General features: G+C 40.7%; 1 protein-coding gene across 3 annotated transcripts in view; it reads right to left on the bottom strand.

The window, feature by feature from the left end:
* The window catches only part of PJA2 (praja ring finger ubiquitin ligase 2), a 68686-nt gene extending 65902 nt beyond the window's left edge, over window positions 1-2784 (bottom strand). For 2 of the 3 annotated variants that reach the window (XM_059693937.1, XM_059693940.1), the window contains exon 1: window positions 2628-2784. The gene's annotated coding sequence lies outside the window, so the exon portion shown is untranslated. Of the gene's footprint in view, window positions 1-1952; window positions 2212-2627 lie in introns of all 3 variants that reach the window. The other variant, XM_059693939.1, reaches the window with a different exon arrangement.
* Window positions 2785-18410: the final 15626 nt, after the last annotated feature.

Raw genomic sequence — 18410 nt, 5'->3', positions numbered from 1 at the left:
GCAAACTCAATGACCACTCATAATAAAAATTCAGCAATCTAGGAACAGAATGGGAACATCCTTAACTTGATAAAAGACCTATTACACTTACTGTAACTATATATAGTTGATTGGTTAAAGGCCCTTTATACTTAAAGAACAAAAGTTTTCCTCGTAACATCAGGAACAAGACAAAAGATCTGCTCTCACCACTCGTTTAATATCATGCTGGAAATCCTAGCCAATGAAATAAGGGAGGAAAAAGAAAGTAGGTTGTACACACGAAGTGAAAACAAAGAAATAAAACTGTTCTTTATTTGCAAATGACATCATTATTTACATAGAAAAATGCCAAAGAAACAACAACAAAAAACCTTACTAGATTTAAGTGAATTTAGCAAAGTTGCCATATTCAAGGTATACAAAAAACAACTGTATGTCTATACTATCAATGAACAACTGCATACTAAATTTTAACTGGTATCAGAAGTAATGAAATACCTGGGTATAAATCTTAACAAAAATGAGATTTTTTTCAGTATACACCTGTATGCTGAAATTACAAAATGCTGATAAAAGAAATCAAACAAGGTTTAAATAAATGAAGATATCCTGTGTTCATTAATTGGAAGACTCAATATTGAGATGTCAATTCTTAATTGGTGAATATATTAAAGACAATCTAAATGAAAATCTCCTCGGCACTTTTTGTAGAAATCCTATCACTTCTAAAAAAAATTATCAAAAAGCAAAAGAACTAAATGGCCAAAATGATTTTGAAAAAGAATGAAGTTGGAGACTCATTATCTGATATCAAGACTTATTAAAAAGCAACAATAACCATAACCATGTGGTACTTAAAGATTTTTTAATTTACAAGTTGAGTCTAAAGTTCTTCTGGAGAAGAAATGCATAAAAACAGTAATGAATAACTTTGGGGGGGAAATGAAGAAATGGTTATCAAAATTTAAAGTATGCATACTCTTTAACCCAGCAATTCCATTTCTAAGAATCCATGCTCCAGAAATAATCACATACTGATGGAGGAAGTTTTCTGAAGAGTTGACTTTGAAGGTAGAACTATAGGAAGGTGTAGAACAATCTTATATTCTCCAGTACTGTTTTTAAAATTTACAAAGATTTAAAGTTTGTAATTAAAAACATCAATACATTTAAAAGTTGGCTTTAAAGAAAGCATTTTGTGATAGCAAAAAGAAACTAATTTAAATGTCTTTCAGTAAGAGATATCGTTCAATAAATTCTAGCCTATTCGAACTAATGAAATATCACTTAACCTTTAAAAAAAGTATTAGGGAGACCTATATGTAACAAGTAAAGATGTCCAAGATATATAATTAAGTAAAGAAAGCAAGTGATATATCAATGTGTTTGGTATACCATCCTCCCAAACAACTTTATGTGTATGCACATGTTTAAAAGTGCATTTAGAAAGATGAACGTAAATTGTTAACTCTGCACAGTAAAACGGGACTGAGGGATGAAACGTTCACATTTCACCTAGTCATTATTTTTCTAGATTGCTGAATTTTACGTCGTTTGCATGTCTGCCGTTAATTTTTAAAACTAAAGGTATTGCATATAAAAGGACACGAGTTTCATAAGGCAATTGAAAACTGAAAAAAAAATAGCTCAAACGTTTATTTCTTTAATCTTCATGCTTATTTACACTCTTCAAATGGTCTGTAGTCTTCAGCAGAGGTGACTGCCATTTTAAAAAATTTAACTGATCCAATAGTTCATGATAAAAAATAACAACATATTAGGCCTTTTGTGATAATCGTGAACTTCACAGAACCAGCAGATTCACAGCAGGGTCGATGAGCATGTAAATAAAAATAAAAACACGATCATGTCTGGAGAGGGGCACCTCCTACACAGGTTCTTCTTCCTCGCCGCCACAAAACTCTCTCCTCCCCTTTTCTTTAACTTGGTCTGAGAGGCTTTAAGCTCACCATTTTGAATGTGCGCAAAAGGATGTGCAGCAGCAATCTCTGAGAGGCCACAGCTGAGGCTGACTGCCAGAGCGGGCCCTGACCTGGCATCGTTAGGGGGAGAAGCACTGAGGAAATGGGGCTCCGATCGGGCCCAGCGTGACTGCGTGCCCGGGCCTCGGGTGAGCTCGGGAAAACGCGCACACAGCCGACGGACGGTTCCTCGGGAGAGCGGGCCGCAGGCCTATGGCGTAAGATGGACCAGCTCTACGAGGGGAGACTGCAAGTGGGCAGAGAAGGCGGTGGGGGTGTCAGTGCGGGGAAACTCATTCAGTCGCCAGTGTGGGGAGAACGGCAGCGGGGGGCAGCGGGGTCCTTGGCCGAGGCACCAAGGACAGCAGAAGAGGCCACAGGAAAAGCGGACGGTGGAGACCTCCGAGACCAACCGATGTCATCCGCTGGGACACCAGTGCGGTGCCGGGTCCCGGCTGGACCGGGCCCAGGAGGCGAGGAGGCCTCTAAACAGCTATCAACCCCACCCACCATGGCCGGCGCAGCGGACCCGAGATAGGCCCCGCTCCCTCTCGACAGAAATTAAGAGAGGAAGGAGGTAAAGGCAGCAATTTCCTCGCCCGACCCTCCTATAACCAACATCAGAACAAGCCAGATTTAAAAAAAAAAAAAAAATCCCCTCACCGAACTGTGCAGCGGCTCCGGAGCGAGAACAGCCCTCGATCCTCCACCCGCCACCTCCGCCTTCTTCTCCGCCTCCGACTCCTCCCCCGCCTAACGCGCAGTGGCAGGTGGCGGAGCCCGCGGTGGCGGCGGCGACGGCGGCGGAAGCAGAGGCGGCGGCGGCGAGTCCCGCCCCTCGCGCAGCAGTAGAGGCGGAGGATGGCACGGAAACCCCGCCCCAAAACAGCACCGACCAATAGACTTAAAGGACTTCGAGTGGGGCTGGAAAATGCACGTATCCAATCGGAACCTTGGGAGTGGGCTCACGTCAATGGATGGGACGTGGCAGAAAAAGGGGAAAAGGACTTCAGGCGTCTCCGCACCCGGGTCCTCCCTTCTCGGTCCAGGGGACAGCTCAGATTGGCCGGAGAGAGGAAGGACGAGGCCACACAGTTTCCCAGCCCACGCCCGCGTCTGGGCCCGCCTCCTCTCCCTGCGGCACTGCGACGTTTGGGGCGGGGCGAGGCCCCGTCCGGGGCTGGCACTGCGCTGCCTTTTGTGGTTAGGGCTGGGAGAAGAGGGTGGGGTCTCCAGGAAAGGGAAGGGGGTGTGGGGAATTAGGGCAGGACTGGCGCAGCTTGGCTTTCAGAAATTATTACAGCAACCACCAAAATGGAGGCATTAAAAGTCAATCCTAATTCGACTGGGAACCTGATTAACAAGATTAAGTCTCTTGGCATAACGTTCACTCCGTTGCAGTTCAGATAGGAGCGGTACAAGAAAAAAATAGACGGTGGAAGGGCACGTTTGCCCACGCAGAGGCCACGCCCATATACCCTGCCGTCTCACCCCTGCTCCTTCGTTTGAGTCTGTTGGATCGGGGGCGGGTTATAGGAGAGGCCTGCGTTTCCTCTGTAGGGCCTTGGCCCTCCAGTTTGCATCTTGAGGCTGATAGGTTGTCATGCTGGGAAGAAACAGCTCCCATCACATGCAACTAAAATAAACACGACAGCTGTAGTCCCTGAACACCTTGCTTAATTTAAACTCGGCCAACAGTTTAGTTAATCATGTCAATGATGCTAAATTGTTTCTTCGTTCCGCACGAGTCCTCTTTACATCCTGAACATGTCCGCTTCTCTAATTACAGTCCTGTTCTCTTCCCATCTTATTCCCAACCCCCACCACACCCTCCACACACAAGCCCGGCGTCCAGGATATATTTAGCGCACTTCCTCCACCAAGAATTAAGAGCCCTATTACTTGTGCTGTCCTGGAAACTGCACAAATCTCTTCCCAGTGAATCAAAACTATTCCTTTTTTTTTTTTTTTTTTTTGGTCTTGATGAAAACAAATTAGCCAAAATTTACTATAGAAATTTAAGTTCTGAGAATTTGCTAGATATATTGTGAAACCAAATCTAAATCTCAGTCCATCTCTGTAGTACATTTCTTACGAAGGAACCATTTCCCACTCGATATTTATCTGCTTTATATATGTTGCTCTAGAAACTGGCTCTTTATTCATCCCAATCTCTCCCTCTTGAAAAGAGAATTCACACTTTAATCACACTTCCCTAATCTCCCTTTAGGATATTGCATGTTGACCCAATTGGTTATACTAACCTGTTAGTTGGGGAAAGTTTTCCCAAATTTCAATCTTTTTTTATACCATATCTGTGTATACTACCTGCAGTATTATTTATTATTTTCTTTAAATAAATGCATTTTTCCATTTCTTTAAGAGGGAAACTTTATAAAAGTATTATAAATGGAAAACCTCCATTAATTATCCTAAATTGAAAGTAAGTATAAGTGAAAAGAAAACTATGTCTTTAAGTTCTAGCTAGAAACTATTGTCTACTGGAATCTCTGCGTCTAAGGGTAGGTTACCAAACATTAGACATATATTAAAGACCAAGCATGCAAATGGCATTTTTATCATGATGTAATCAAAAGGATAGTAAAATAGAACCAAAATAGGAATCACTTTCTCACCATGTGAGTCATTGTTTTTAAATTCTGAATGCATGTGCCAATTTAAGTCATCTAAGGCATCAGAACTAACCTCTGTTACTCTCTGGGCAATCTACATACCTCTCTAGGTTCAATTCCAATTTAAATATTGGGAAAGTAATAACATCTACCAATGAGTCACTGTATAGATTAAAGTAACCTAATCAATGTAAAGCATACCATCCTTAGCATGTAGTAAGTACTAAATACATATTAGCTTATATATTGAATTACTAGGGGCCCGGTGCACGAAATTCGTGCACTGGGTGTGTGTGTGGGGGGGAGTGTCCCTGAGCCCAGCCTGCCCCCTCTCACATACTGGGAGCCCTCAGGCGTTGACCCCAGCCCAGGCCTGACGCCTCTGTCAGAGGCGTCAGGCCTGGGCTGGGGGCAGAACCAGTGATGGGGGGAAATGAGTGTCCCCTGCTGGGCGGGAGAGCGGGTTGGGGGCGAGTCGCCCTGCTGGCCCGCGTGATCGGGTCCCAGGCGACCACCGGCACTCACGCCCCCAACCCGCTCTCCCCGGTTGAGGGCGTGAGTGCAGGCAGACGCCGCAGCCGCCCTGCCGGCTTGCGTCCCAGTTTGCCGGCCGGATCGGGTCCCGGGCGACCGCTGGCACTCACGCCCCCAACCCACTCTCGCGGGTTGGCAGCGTGAGTGCGGGCGGACGCTGCAGCCACCCCACCGGCCCCGCGTGATCGGGTCCCGGGCGACCGCTGCAGCCGCCCCGCCAGCTCGCATCCGGGTTTGCCGGCAGGATCGGGTCCTGGGTGACCACTGGCACTCACGCCCCCTACCTGCTCTCGCGGGTTGGCAGCATGAGTGCGGGCGGATGCCGCAGCCACCTTGCCGGCCCACGTCCGGGTCTACTGGCGGGATCAGGTCTCGGATGACTGCTGGCACTCACACCCCCAACCCGCTCTCTGATGGCCTGTACCATCCTGCCTGCAATATGCAAATTAGCCGCCATCTTTTTTGGCGGTTAACTGCCAATCTTAGTTGGCAGTTAATTTGCATATCTCACTGATTAGCCAATGAAAAAGGTATCGGTCGTACGCCAATTACCATTTTTCTCTTTTATTAGTATAGGATGTGTATAGAGAGATAATATGTATTATTGACATATGTATTATTCTTGATTCTGAGGTGAGAAGAACTTCCTAAGGCAATGGGTTGAAGATATCACATTATGTAATGCAGTGGTTCTTAAAGAGTGATCCCTAGACCCACAGCCTCAGCATTACCTGGAAATGTTTTAAATATGCAAATTCTCAGTTATGTTCAACCTCAGGCCTGAATTGGAAACCCTAGGTGTGGGGCCCACCAATCTGTATTTTACCAAGCCTTCCAGTTGATGCTAATGCACATATTATAATATAATGTGTGCATTATATTAGGAGGAGGCTTGGTCAAGGAGTGAGAAGGCCTGAGTTCTAACCATACCTTTAGAGTGACATCAGCAAAAATGAAGGCATAAGGACCTCTGGAAATCATTTTCTTCACAAAGCAATGAGAAAACTGGCAAAGTCATCAAAATCAACTTTTTCAGAATTCTGGAAATTAACCAAAGGCTCGCAGCAGTCTAGGAAGCATTTATGCAAGAAAACCAGCTGAATCTCAGAAAGAACAGAGAGCTTTGTGATGTTGTGACTTGCTCTAATCCAATTCCTTTGTCTCCAGTTCTGCTCTAGTATTGAAAAACAATAGCCCACAATTATGGTGAAAACCAGCAGCCTGGCAGCCACCAGATGAGGCAGAAATAAACTCTTTCAAGCCTAATTCCAGGAGAATAGTCATTATTTCACCTATCTAGGGAAAGATCTCACTGGTCAGATTGTCTTCATTTGATTTGATTCAGAGCCAACCCCAGTGCAAAAAGCATTTTCCCTAGAAGCATTTATCAAAAGTAATGAGAAGGAATTGATTAACTTTGCTGCTGCCCTAGACAATGCAAACAGTTGGGGCAATAATAGGTTAACCAGAAAGCTTGAATGAAAAAGCTGGATGATGTCTGCAGGAACTTTGAAAAGCTCCAACATATTCATGGGTATCCAGAAACCCACAAACATGACCAGGGCTGAGCTAAACTGTGCATAAACTCAGGAAAGACCAGAGAAGACCCTAAACATTTACCTTAGGCTGACCTTGAGAAGTTAAGGCTAAGAGAAGTTGGCAATTGCCTGGCTTAATGTTGAAGCCATGCCCCAACATACATACATACACACACACACCCTCAACGAACACCGGGTGACATATTGGTTCCAAGAGTTTAAGGAAATCTCTGTCTAATCATTAACTGGGCACTAAATAACCACGCAGAATCTTCCATGGCCACACATGAAGAACACAGACTTTATAGAAGTCCGAAAAGTCATTGAACAAATAAAAAAAAAAAAACAACAAGTATTATAACAAACAGCAATAACAAAACTCCCTTGACAGGAGGAAGAATCTGATTTCCAGAATTTTCACATCATATTTTTTAAATGATTGGTTTTCAACAAACCAAAAGTTGGTTCTTCAAAAAGATGAACAAAATTGACAAATCTTTAACTAAAGGTGAAAAAGAGAGAGGAGACTCAGATTCCTAAAATCAGTAATGAAAGAGAAGACATTACTACTAACCTTACAGAAATAAAAAGTTATTATATGGGAAAAATGAGAACATTTGTATCCTAATAGGTTAGAAAATTTAACAAAATGAACACATTTCTAGGAAGACACAAACCACAACAACAGACTCAAGAAGAAATAGAAAATCTAATTTTAGCCTCGATTTTTGGAGAACCAAGATGGCGGCATAGGTTAACGCTGGAGTTTGCTGCTTTGAACAACTACTTCAAAAGTGAAACTAAAAGACTGAACGGACATCACCCAGAACCACAGGAACGCTGGCTGAGTGGAAGTCCTACAAGTAGGAGGAAAGAGAAACGCATACGGACACTCAGAGGAGGCGCAGTGCTGAAGTCAAATTCTGAGGTGTGGAGTGTGCGGAGCGGGCTGGCGGCGGAGGGCGCGGTTGGCGTTTTCAATCGGGAGGGAGTCGCAGACTCTGAGCTCCAGATACAGGCGAGCCTTTAGGGACCCAGACTCAAACGGGAGAAGCGGGACTGTCTGGCTTCGGTCAGAGCGAGTGCAGCTTTCTCTCCGAGCTTTGCAGCGGGTGCTGGGACTCAGAGAGGCAGAGCCCCTGGGGACAGGACTGAGAGCCGCCATAACTGCTCTCTCCAGCCCACCCTGTTGATCCTGTGCTACCCGCCCTGCCCAAGCCCTGCACAGAGGCATTTGCCGGATAGCCTCAGGCAAAGACTAGATTAGCACCTCCCTAGAGGACAGAAGTTCTCTCACTGCTGACACAGCTGATTCTCATAGCCACTTGGCCTGGAGGTCAAACCCTCCCTGGGATTAGCTACAACAATCAAGGTTTAACTATAAGACTGCGAACAAAGACCACTAGGGGGTGCACCAAGGAAGCATAACAAAATGCGGAGACAAAGAAACAGGACAAAATTGTCAATGGAAGATATAGAGTTCAGAACCACACTTTTAAGGTCTCTCAAGAACTGTTTAGAAGCCGCCGATAAACTTAATGAGATCTACACGAAAACTAATGAGACCCTCGATGTTATATTGGGGAACCAACTAGAAATTAAGCATACACGGACTGAAATAACGAATATTATACAGACTCCTGACAGCAGACCAGAGGAGTGCAAGAATCAAGTCAATGATTTGAAATGCGAGGAAACAAAAAACATCCAACCGGAAAAGCAAAATGAAAAAAGAATCCAAAAATGCGAAGATAGTGTAAGGAGCCTCTGGGATAGCTTCAAGCGTACCAACATCAGAATTATAGGGGTGCCAGAAGATGAGAGAGAGCAAGATATTGAAAACCTATTTGAAGAAATAATGACAGAAAACTTCCCCCACCTGGTGAAAGAAATGGACTTACAGGTCCAAGAAGCGCGGAGAACCCCAAACAAAAGGAATCCAAAGAGGACCACACCAAGACACATCATAATTAAAATGCCAAGAGCAAAAGATAAAGAGAGAATCTTAAAAACAGCAAGAGAAAGAAACTCAGTTTCCTACAAGGGAATACCCATACGACTGTCAGCTGATTTCTCAACAGAAACTTTGCAGGCCAGAAGGGAGTGGCAAGAAATATTCAAAGTGATGAATACCAAGAACCTACAACCAAGATTACTTTATCCAGCAAAGCTATCATTCAGAATTGAAGGTCAGATAAAGAGCTTCACAGATAAGGAAAAGCTAAAGGAGTTCATCACCACCAAACCAGGATTATATGAAATGCTGAAAGGTATCCTTTAAGAAGAGGAAGAGGAAGAAAAAGGTAAAGATACAAATTATGAACAACAAATATGCATCTATCAACAAGTGAATCTAAGAATCAAGTGAATAAATAATCTGATGAACAGAATGAACTGTTGATTATAATAGAATCAGGGACATAGAAAGGGAATGGACTGACTATTCTTGGGGGGGAAAGGGGTGTGGGAGATGTGGGAAGAGACTGGACAAAAATAGTGCACCTATGGATGAGGACAGTGGGTGGGGAGTGAGGGTGGAGGGTGGGGCGGGAACTGGGAGGAGGGGAGTTATGGGGGGGAAAAAAGAGGAACAAATGTAATAATCTGAACAATAAAGATTTAATTTAAAAAAAAAAAGAAAATCTAATTTTAGCCTCGTCATTTATGCACTGAATGACCTTAGGTTAGTTATTTAATTTTCCAGAGCCTTAGTTTCTTGAGATAGAAATAGAGATAATAAAATTATACCTTTGTGAAAACATTTCAGTGAGATGATAAATATAAAGATAAATAGTTAAGCCACTGTAACAGATAAAACCCTCAAGTCTCAGTAGCATAATACATTATTTATTATTAAAAGCCCATTCAGCAGGATGGATGGGAAGCTCGGCTTCACCTTCAGTGGCCTGTACCTCCAATGCATGGCATTCACTATAAGACTGAGCGTCATTATCCAGCCAGTAGAATAGAGGAAGTAAAAGAATGTGAAAGATTTCTGAGGTTTTTAGTGACCTAACATGGAAAAGGCCTAGTGATTAACACTAGAAAGACTGAAATTTAGTATATACCTATATTGCCCAAAAGCAGTCAAAATGACTGCATTGTGAAAGAATAATATCGGAGCACTCTTCACTTATGTTCCTTAGCTTTTCCAATAACTCACTTCTATTCGACATTTCTTTCATGTATTTAGGGCACAAAAGAAATAAAATAAACAACTTATTAGAACAAGTATCACTGCATAAAGATTTGAATAACAAGTACTAGTTTAGCTTATTGAGCAACTGCAACTTATCAAGTATCGACAATTTATCATGTACTTGTATGTTATCATGTGATGGTAATCGAAAAAAAATGAAAACTGTTATTTCAATACAGAGCCGAACTGGTCATATAAGAAATTTACTCAATTCAATAATAAGAGTCATTTGATTATTTAAAATTTCCCCAAGCAGTCAAAATGACTGCTTTTGGGCAATATAGGTATAACACATACATATATACCAGAAATGAAGGAGGGGGAGGTAACTACAATTATTAATAAACGCATTTATATGTTGTACAAAAAGTCACAAAATTCTAAGACATTGTGTCCTTATATACATAATTGTTTTTCTAATTGAAATTAAAAAGCAGTCAAAATGACTTCCTTGGGCAATCTAGTGTTAATGATCATGATCTGCCAGCAGATCACCTTAATTTTAGGCTATGTTAGGACTAGCCTATTTCAGTTTTGTCTTTACTCTTAGGAAGTAGCTCTTATTTCTAGGGTGTGGTTCTAACTCTTAGAATGTCACCCTTCTGGGGTCTCAACTGAAAGTCAAGATATTTACCAAGGTCTCTCTCTCATATGGCAGGACTTAAATTCCTATCTTTGATATCCAGACCATATGCCTGCTGAAATCTCTACTCAGCTCTTCATAATCTCAGTTGATGTTTTCTGCTGGGTTTCTTTTTTTAAAAAAATAAATCTTTATTGTTCAGATTATTACAGTTGTTACTCTCCCCCCCCCCCCCATAGCTCCACTCCACCCGGTTCCCAGCCCCCTACCCTAACACCCCCCCCCCCACTGTCCTCGTCCATAGGTGTATGAGTTTTGGCCAGACTCTTCCCGCAACCCCCACACTCACTTCCCCCTGAGAATTGTCAGTCCACTCTCTTTCTATGCCCTTGATTCTATTCTATTCACCAGTTTATTCTGTTCATCAGATTTTTTATTCCCTTGATTTTTAGATTCACTTGTTGATAGATATGTATTTGTTGTCACTTTGTTGTTCATAATTTTTATCTTTACCTTTTTCTTCTTCTTCCTCTTCTTAAAGAATACCCTTCAGCATTTCATATAATACTGGTTTAGCAGTGATGAACTCCTTTAGCTTTTTCTTATCTGTGAAGCTTTTTATCTGACCCTCAATTCTAAATGATAGCTTTTCTGGGTAGAGTAATCTTGGTTGTAGGTTCTTGCTATTCACCACTTTGAATATTTCTTGCCACTCCCTTCTGGCCTGCATACTTTCTGTTGAGAAATCAACTAACAATCATATGGGTACTCCCTTGTAAGTAACTAACTGTTTTTCTCTTGCTGCTTTTAAGATTCTCTCTTTGTCTTTTGACCTGTTTGGCAATTCAAGAAAACCATCACTCCAGTTCCCAGATCCCAAACCATATCATCTAGACCAAAATCCATATCAACAAAATGGATGTCTCACTCCCTAACTTTGGACTGTCACAGAACTCCAGATTAGATTTTCCAACCAAGGATGCAGTTCAAATAACCAAAGCAGAGCAAGAGTAGCTTTGGCTTGTGCTGGGCCCCAGCCCAAATGGATTTGATTCAGTAAATCTGGGACACAGACTGAAAAACCTCACTTTAAAGGGAGTTAGCTGTCTTGCTGAGAGAATCATAAATATTAAAACACAAAAATCTTGCTTCAGGGTCATTCAATTTCTTTAGGGGAGTGAAAAGAGACTTCACTTTTCTGTCTTAGAGACAGACATTTGTTTTATTTTCTGTGTGGAGTTTCATATAGTTAAATAGTCCAATATAGTAGCCATTAGCTACATGTAGCTACTGAACTCTTGAAATGTAGCTAATCTGAATTAAGATGCATAGAAGTGTAAAATACACACCAGATTGTAAATTTAGTACAAAAAGAGAAGAAAATATTGCAGTAATAATTTTACATTGATTACATGTTGAAATATTAATTAAAATATATCAAAATTAATTTTACTGTTTCTTTTAACTTTGGCTGCAATAACATTTAAAATTATACATATGGTTCATGTATATTGCTCTGCACTTATATATAGTTTTCAATGACATTTTTTTCAGTTTTGTGTGTATCTTATTTCTACTTTCCATAGTACTAATACCTAGCTTTCTGAAATACCAACTATATTTTCTTTAAGATTTTTTAATTGATTTTTTGAGAGAAAAGAAGGGAGAGGGAGAGAGAGGAAAAAAACAACACATCAATATGAGAGTGAAACATGGATTGGCTGCCTCCCGCATGTTCCCCACAGGGGATTGAGCCCAAAACCTGGGCATGTGTTCTGACTGGGAATCAAACCAGCAACCTTTAGATGCATGGGACAAAGCCCAACCAATTAAGCCACACTGGCCAGGGCTGAAATAGTAGCTATCTCTGTTCTTTATGTTTGCTAATTTCCTATGTCAGCTATAATTCCTTCCAAGTATTCTTGAGTTTTTAGCTTTTTCCTTCCAGCTCCATCAGTTACATTCCTCCAGTTGGTTTCTGTTTTCTTAAAATTTGTTGAAAGCTCTCATGTGCTGATGCCCTTCCTCCTATTATCTTTATATTTTAGGGTTTATACTTTTAAATTTCTTTAATATTATTTTCAGGAAGAAGAGATAACTTGGAAGATTCAAGAAGAGGAGATAACGTTGTTTTGAGCATACTAGACTTTTCATAATAGTATAATTAACATAATAGACTATTCAAACTTAGAGGACATTCTCTGAATTGTATACTGGGGAAGTCTTCAGCACTGCCTTACACATAGCACTAAAAATAGTAGAGATTCATTTAAGTTCTAATAAATCTCATACTTATAAGATAAAAAGACTTCATAGTTAAACTGAAAGTGATGAATTCCACTTCCTTATTATGGGAAATGTATGAGTTAGGGTTGTAATTAACCAAAACCAGTTAATTAAAGAGAAAAAGGAAATTATTGAAAAGATATTGGGTGGCTCCCAGAAGTGTAGAGAAGACTGGAAAAGCAAGCTTGGAAACTGGCAGCCACAAATGGAGGCTGAGCATGCACAATCATAACCTAAGGCATGAGACATAACCAGGCTGGTGAGCACACTGCTGCCCCCAGAACACCAGATGATGCAGCCCACACCAACACAGGATGGTGCTCCTGACAACTCTGCCAATCAAAATTGGCTGCTCTTGTTGCCAATAAATTCTCCCTTGACTATGCTTCTTATCACTAACTCCTACTTCAAAGTCCCGAGAGGACTTTGATTACCAGAGCCTAAGTCATGTACCATTAGAGGGTATGAAAGAAGGTACTGGCACTTTTGCTACTAAAATGGGAACCTCTGCCTCCCCTATAGGTTTATATAGTAGGGAATTCCTCAGGAAAAAAGTTTAGATTCCAAGCAGCAAAAAGAAATGATAAATATCCACTTCAGAGCACATAACTATTTTTCAGAACCAACGTTCAGATATGTGAATGTTTAGATATCTTTTAAATATATATTCTCCTCATCATAATAATTGCAAAATATAAATAGGTTGTGTGATCCACAATAATATATCAGATGATTAATAAAAATATTTTTTAAAAAAGAAGATTTAGAAGAAAGAATTGATATCAATAGGCCTAGCTCCTTACTCAGTGTAGAAATCTTACCTCAAGATTCATTTCAACATTTACAGTATTTGGGGAGCTCATTGAAATAGGGTTTCATTCCAACTCTGAATTGTTAGAAGTGGACGATTAGAAATTTCCTTTTTATATAAGATGAAATTTTCCTTCTTATAAAATCTGCCTAAAAGTCCCAAATCTAATGGCTTTGGGTATTCAAGAATAGAGCCCAGTACAGTAGTCCCCTTTATCTGTGGTTTTGCATTTTGGGTTTTCAGTTACCCATGGTCAACTGCAGTTAGGAAATATTAAATGGACAATTCAAGAATATGACACGCACTGACCATCAAGGGGCAGATGCTCAATGCAGGAGCTGCCCTTGGTGGTCAGTGCACTACCACAATGGGAGTGCTGCTCTGCTGACTGGGATGAGCGTCTGCTCCTGCTGTGAACCCCGGGCAGACGGGTCTGGAACCCAGCTGTGACCATTGCCTCCTTGCCCCAGGTTCCTCCTCCTCACTCCCTGCCACCTCCTCTGGATGCCTGCAGGCCATGCAGCACTGCCACCAGGCTTGCAGAGCTGACCCCTAAGGCTGGGAGGCAGGTTCATGGCTGCTGCCTCTCAGTGCTATTGCCCCTGGGCCCGGCCCCAACCCAGTCCCCTGGAGAGGCGAGTGCTCCAGCTCCACAGGAGATGCTGGACCAGGGAGCAGCCACTCAGAGGGCGGGTCCACAGCCGCTCAGTTGACCGGGATGAGCAGCACTCCCATAGCAGGCCAATCCCCACAGGCCACACACCCCACTATTGCACAAATCCCATGCACTGGACCTCTAGTTTATGTGTGTTGTTCTAAACAGCATAATGAAATCACACACCATCCAACTTGTCCTGCCTGGTACGTAAGTCATTCCTTTGTCCATCACATCCACACTGTATTTGCTCCTGCACTTTAGTCACTTAGTAGCTATCTTGGTTATGAGATTGATTTTCATGGTATTGCAGAGCTTGTGTTAAAATAACCCTTATTTTACTTAATAATGGCCCCAAAGTTCAAGAGTAGTGATGCCGACAACTCAGATATGTCAAAGAGAAGCCATAAAGTGGAAAGGCACGTATGCATAGGAAAAAAACATAGGAAAAAAGGGTTTGGTACTCTCTGTGGTTTCAGGAATACACTGGAGGTCTTGGAATGTATTCTCCACAAATAAGGGGTGACTACTGTAGCTAAATGTTTTTTAACTAGCGGAGTCAGACCAACATTTAATTTCTCGCTTTGTTTCTTACTGGCTGGGTTACTTGTCTAATTCTGGTTTTCTATAACTAGAAAATGAGGATTATACCCTAAAGCAGTGATGGCGAACCTTTTGAGCTCGGTGTGTCAGCATTTTGAAAAACCCTAACTTAACTCTGGTGCCGTGTCACATGTAGAAATTTTTTGATATTTGCAACCATAGTAAAACAAAGACTTATATTTTTGATATTTGTTTTATATATTTAAATGCCATTTAAAAAAGAAAAATCAACCAAAAATATGAGTTTGCGTGTCACCTCTGACACGCGTGTCATAGGTTCACCATCACTGCCCTGAAGAGTTATTGTGATGCGCAAGGAGATAATTAAGTGCTTATGTCAGAAACTAGCACATAATAAGCATTCAATAAATATCAGTGATGATGATGATTGATGATGATGATGATGGCAGCATTTCTGAAATTTAAGGTCAGCTGCCATGGAAATGCAGAATGATAATAGAGAAAGAACACTGAACTGATGTGAGATTTCCATTATAATCTTGATTCTACTTAACTAATTCTATAATCTAAAAGAAGTTACCATATTATCCTTTTTGCACAATTAAATATTTGGACTAAATGATCTGAATAAGATCTCTTGAAGCTCTAAATTTCTGAGATTCTATATATACATCTTGTCAATGGTTTTTCATACCGACCATTACCAGTTCCCTCAACTATTCCTAATACAACTTGATTAACAGATGCATCATAGCCTCTGTCACCTTTCATCAGCAATGCTTGTCAATACTCGGGCTATTTTATTAGTAATCTTGTTTCTTCAGGTAACTGAAATTCTCATCCATATTTTAAAAATGAAAAAACATAAAGTCATGTGTACAAAATACAATATGCATTAACTCTATGAAAAGGAAGTACTCTAATCTTACACAAGCAAAAATTGATGATCTGTTTTAAAATGTCTTAAATACAGGTCTCATATTCCTTGAAATATATTCTACATATAATCTATATGTTTGGTCTGTAAACTAGGAGGAAGATATATGCCTATTTTTTACCACTGTATCCTGGTGTTAGTAAAGTACACTTTCACACACACACACACACACACACACACACACACACCCCGACTGTGAAGTGAAAACCTACAACATCTGGACAACCTTAAACCTACCTCAAGCAAAGGCTGGCATTACCTCTTTAAGTGCTCATCTTGGAGTTGTGTTATTTAGAATTTTGATTGGCACTTCAAAAACTATATGGTGCTATATATTTTGCTAAATCAATTTAATTCAGCCTTTTCAGCCATTACCAAATCTTTGAAAATTCAGTGTTACCTGAAGTTTGCCAAAAGTTTGGAAATGTTGGCTTAGAGGTGGGAATAAGTACCAAGAAATTGCTTTTGTAGTATACCCCCTAATTTTGTTTTGGAAAGAGCCTAAGACAGTGAGAAGGAGAGATATTTTGGACTGCAGAGGCATCATTATATAGATGTTAAGCAAGCAAACATCAGCTTTATTCAGCCATACATCTCCTTTTCCTCTAGCCCAGATGGTAAAATGACTCATATGTTCCACTGGCCAGAAAAACAAGGGAGGCAGAAGAGGAGCTGTTATAATCCAGATAAAAATGGATGATGTTTCAGAAGCAAGAGGAAAATATTTCTAGGCAGTGATGATGATACATTGATAGTACCTGTTATTACTTTACATTTCTTTTCAGATTCACAGCTTGAGCTTCACATTCTAGAATTTGAGGAGTAGTTCTGACCAGGAATTCCTTTTATCTTTATCATGTAAGTAGCAAACATTTTTGACCTTCAATTAACCTAACTTAGTAATTTCTCTTTGTGAATCTTAAACATCAACATTCAAAAGTGTGATTTATAAAACATTACTTTCCTTGAAAGTCACTTAGCAATTTTATGTGATGCATATTCTAAGTTAAATGATGTAGCTAAGATGAATGTATAATTCCTTCACCAAGTAACTGGGGAAAAATAGCTATGGGACAGAAAGAACAATGAGATAGATAATTAAAGGGTCTGATAGACAAAATTGAAGAGAGTAGGATAAAGAAGGCATTGTGTACACTTGCTTCTGTGGTTGTCATTGTGGGAGGTTCTGCTGAGTCTCTGTGTGGGTGGTTTTAGTTCTGTCATCAGAAAAAACAACAACAACAACAACAAAAACCCTTGAATCTTGTCTCCTTCCCCAAGGATCTGGAGAGCTCATCGCTTTCTAGGAAACCAGACTAGTCTTTCACTAACTAGAAGTTCAGTTTCCTATACAGGAGTGTGAGGAAAAAAACTAGGTAAGATTTGTTCATAGCTACTAGTGGCATACTGTGTCTCTGGATCTAACTTCCTATTCCATTTCCTACCAAAGCCAATAACCTGAGCTTCCTTAACTACAGTTCCAATCAGATTAGTCTTCATTCCTCAAAATGTGATAGCTGCCTCTTTCTTGTAACATTGGTAAGATCTTCCACTTGTGCACCCAGGGACAGATATATACTCCAGAGCCTCCTTTCCTGTTGCTACTTGTGAAGTCTATTTAATGCTACATGCTAGCCAAACTTAACATTCATAAAATATGCGGTTTATTATGATTCCACTACAACCTAGCAGACTCTGTTGTTATTACCCCAAATGACTCTCCCTACTACAGTGGGCCTTGTTTTGCTTGCCTAACATACATTCTCCTGCTTCTGGTAATAATATCTAGATTTTTCATTGGGAAAGAACCTCTTCTCATTGCACATAACCTTGATAGGTCCCTCAATCAAGGTGTTCATCCCAGCTCTGGCTAAGGAGTAGAGACATTCCTCAAGGCAAGCCAGTCAGATTCTATCTCTCCCTGGAATTTAAATCTTGAGCAGCATAAGAATAAAACAAAGTTGGAGCTGATTCATCAAGATAGTGATTATTAAAAAGGTTATCAATTATCTATTTTCTATATATCCAGAACTGCTGTTTTACATCATTTTTTAATGCAAAATTATCCAGCTTTTCTGTGATTCTATGAGCTAAACCTATATCCACCTAATAAATTCTCTATCTGCTTACATTAGAGACAATTTCAATTGCTTGTAAACAAAGAATACCAATGGACCCAGTGGTAGGTAGTATAATGGCTTCCCAAAGATATCCATATCCTAATCCCCTATTAATATTATTATGCTATATGGCAAGAGGGAATTAAGGTTGCAAATGAAATTAAAATTGCTAATCAGCTGACTTTAAGATAATGAGATTATCCCAAGTGGGCCCCCTGTAATCACACAGTATGTAAATGGGTGAAAGGGAAGCAGAAGAGTCAGAAAGAGAAGACATGACCCACCATTGCTGGCTTTAAAGATGGATAGGGACCATGAGCCAATTAATGTTGGCAGCCTCTAGAAGCGGGCAAAGGTAAGAAAACAGATTCTCCACTAGAGCCTCCAGAAAATCACAGCCCCGCTGACATCTTCATATTACTCCGGTGAGACCTATTGTAGACTTCTGACCTTGAATATTGTAAAATAACCTGCATTATTTCAAACCACTAACTTTGTGGTAATTTGTTACAGCAACAGTAGGAAACTAATACAAACTGATAAACTATGACTATGTAAATCCTGTATGTCCTTCAAGGCAAATATC

Source organism: Myotis daubentonii, chromosome 4 (genome assembly GCF_963259705.1).
Source record: "Myotis daubentonii chromosome 4, mMyoDau2.1, whole genome shotgun sequence".
In the NCBI taxonomy this organism is placed as follows: Eukaryota; Metazoa; Chordata; class Mammalia; order Chiroptera; family Vespertilionidae; genus Myotis; species Myotis daubentonii.
Note: the sequence above shows the minus strand (reverse complement) of the source record. Positions and strands in the feature narration are given on the sequence as shown.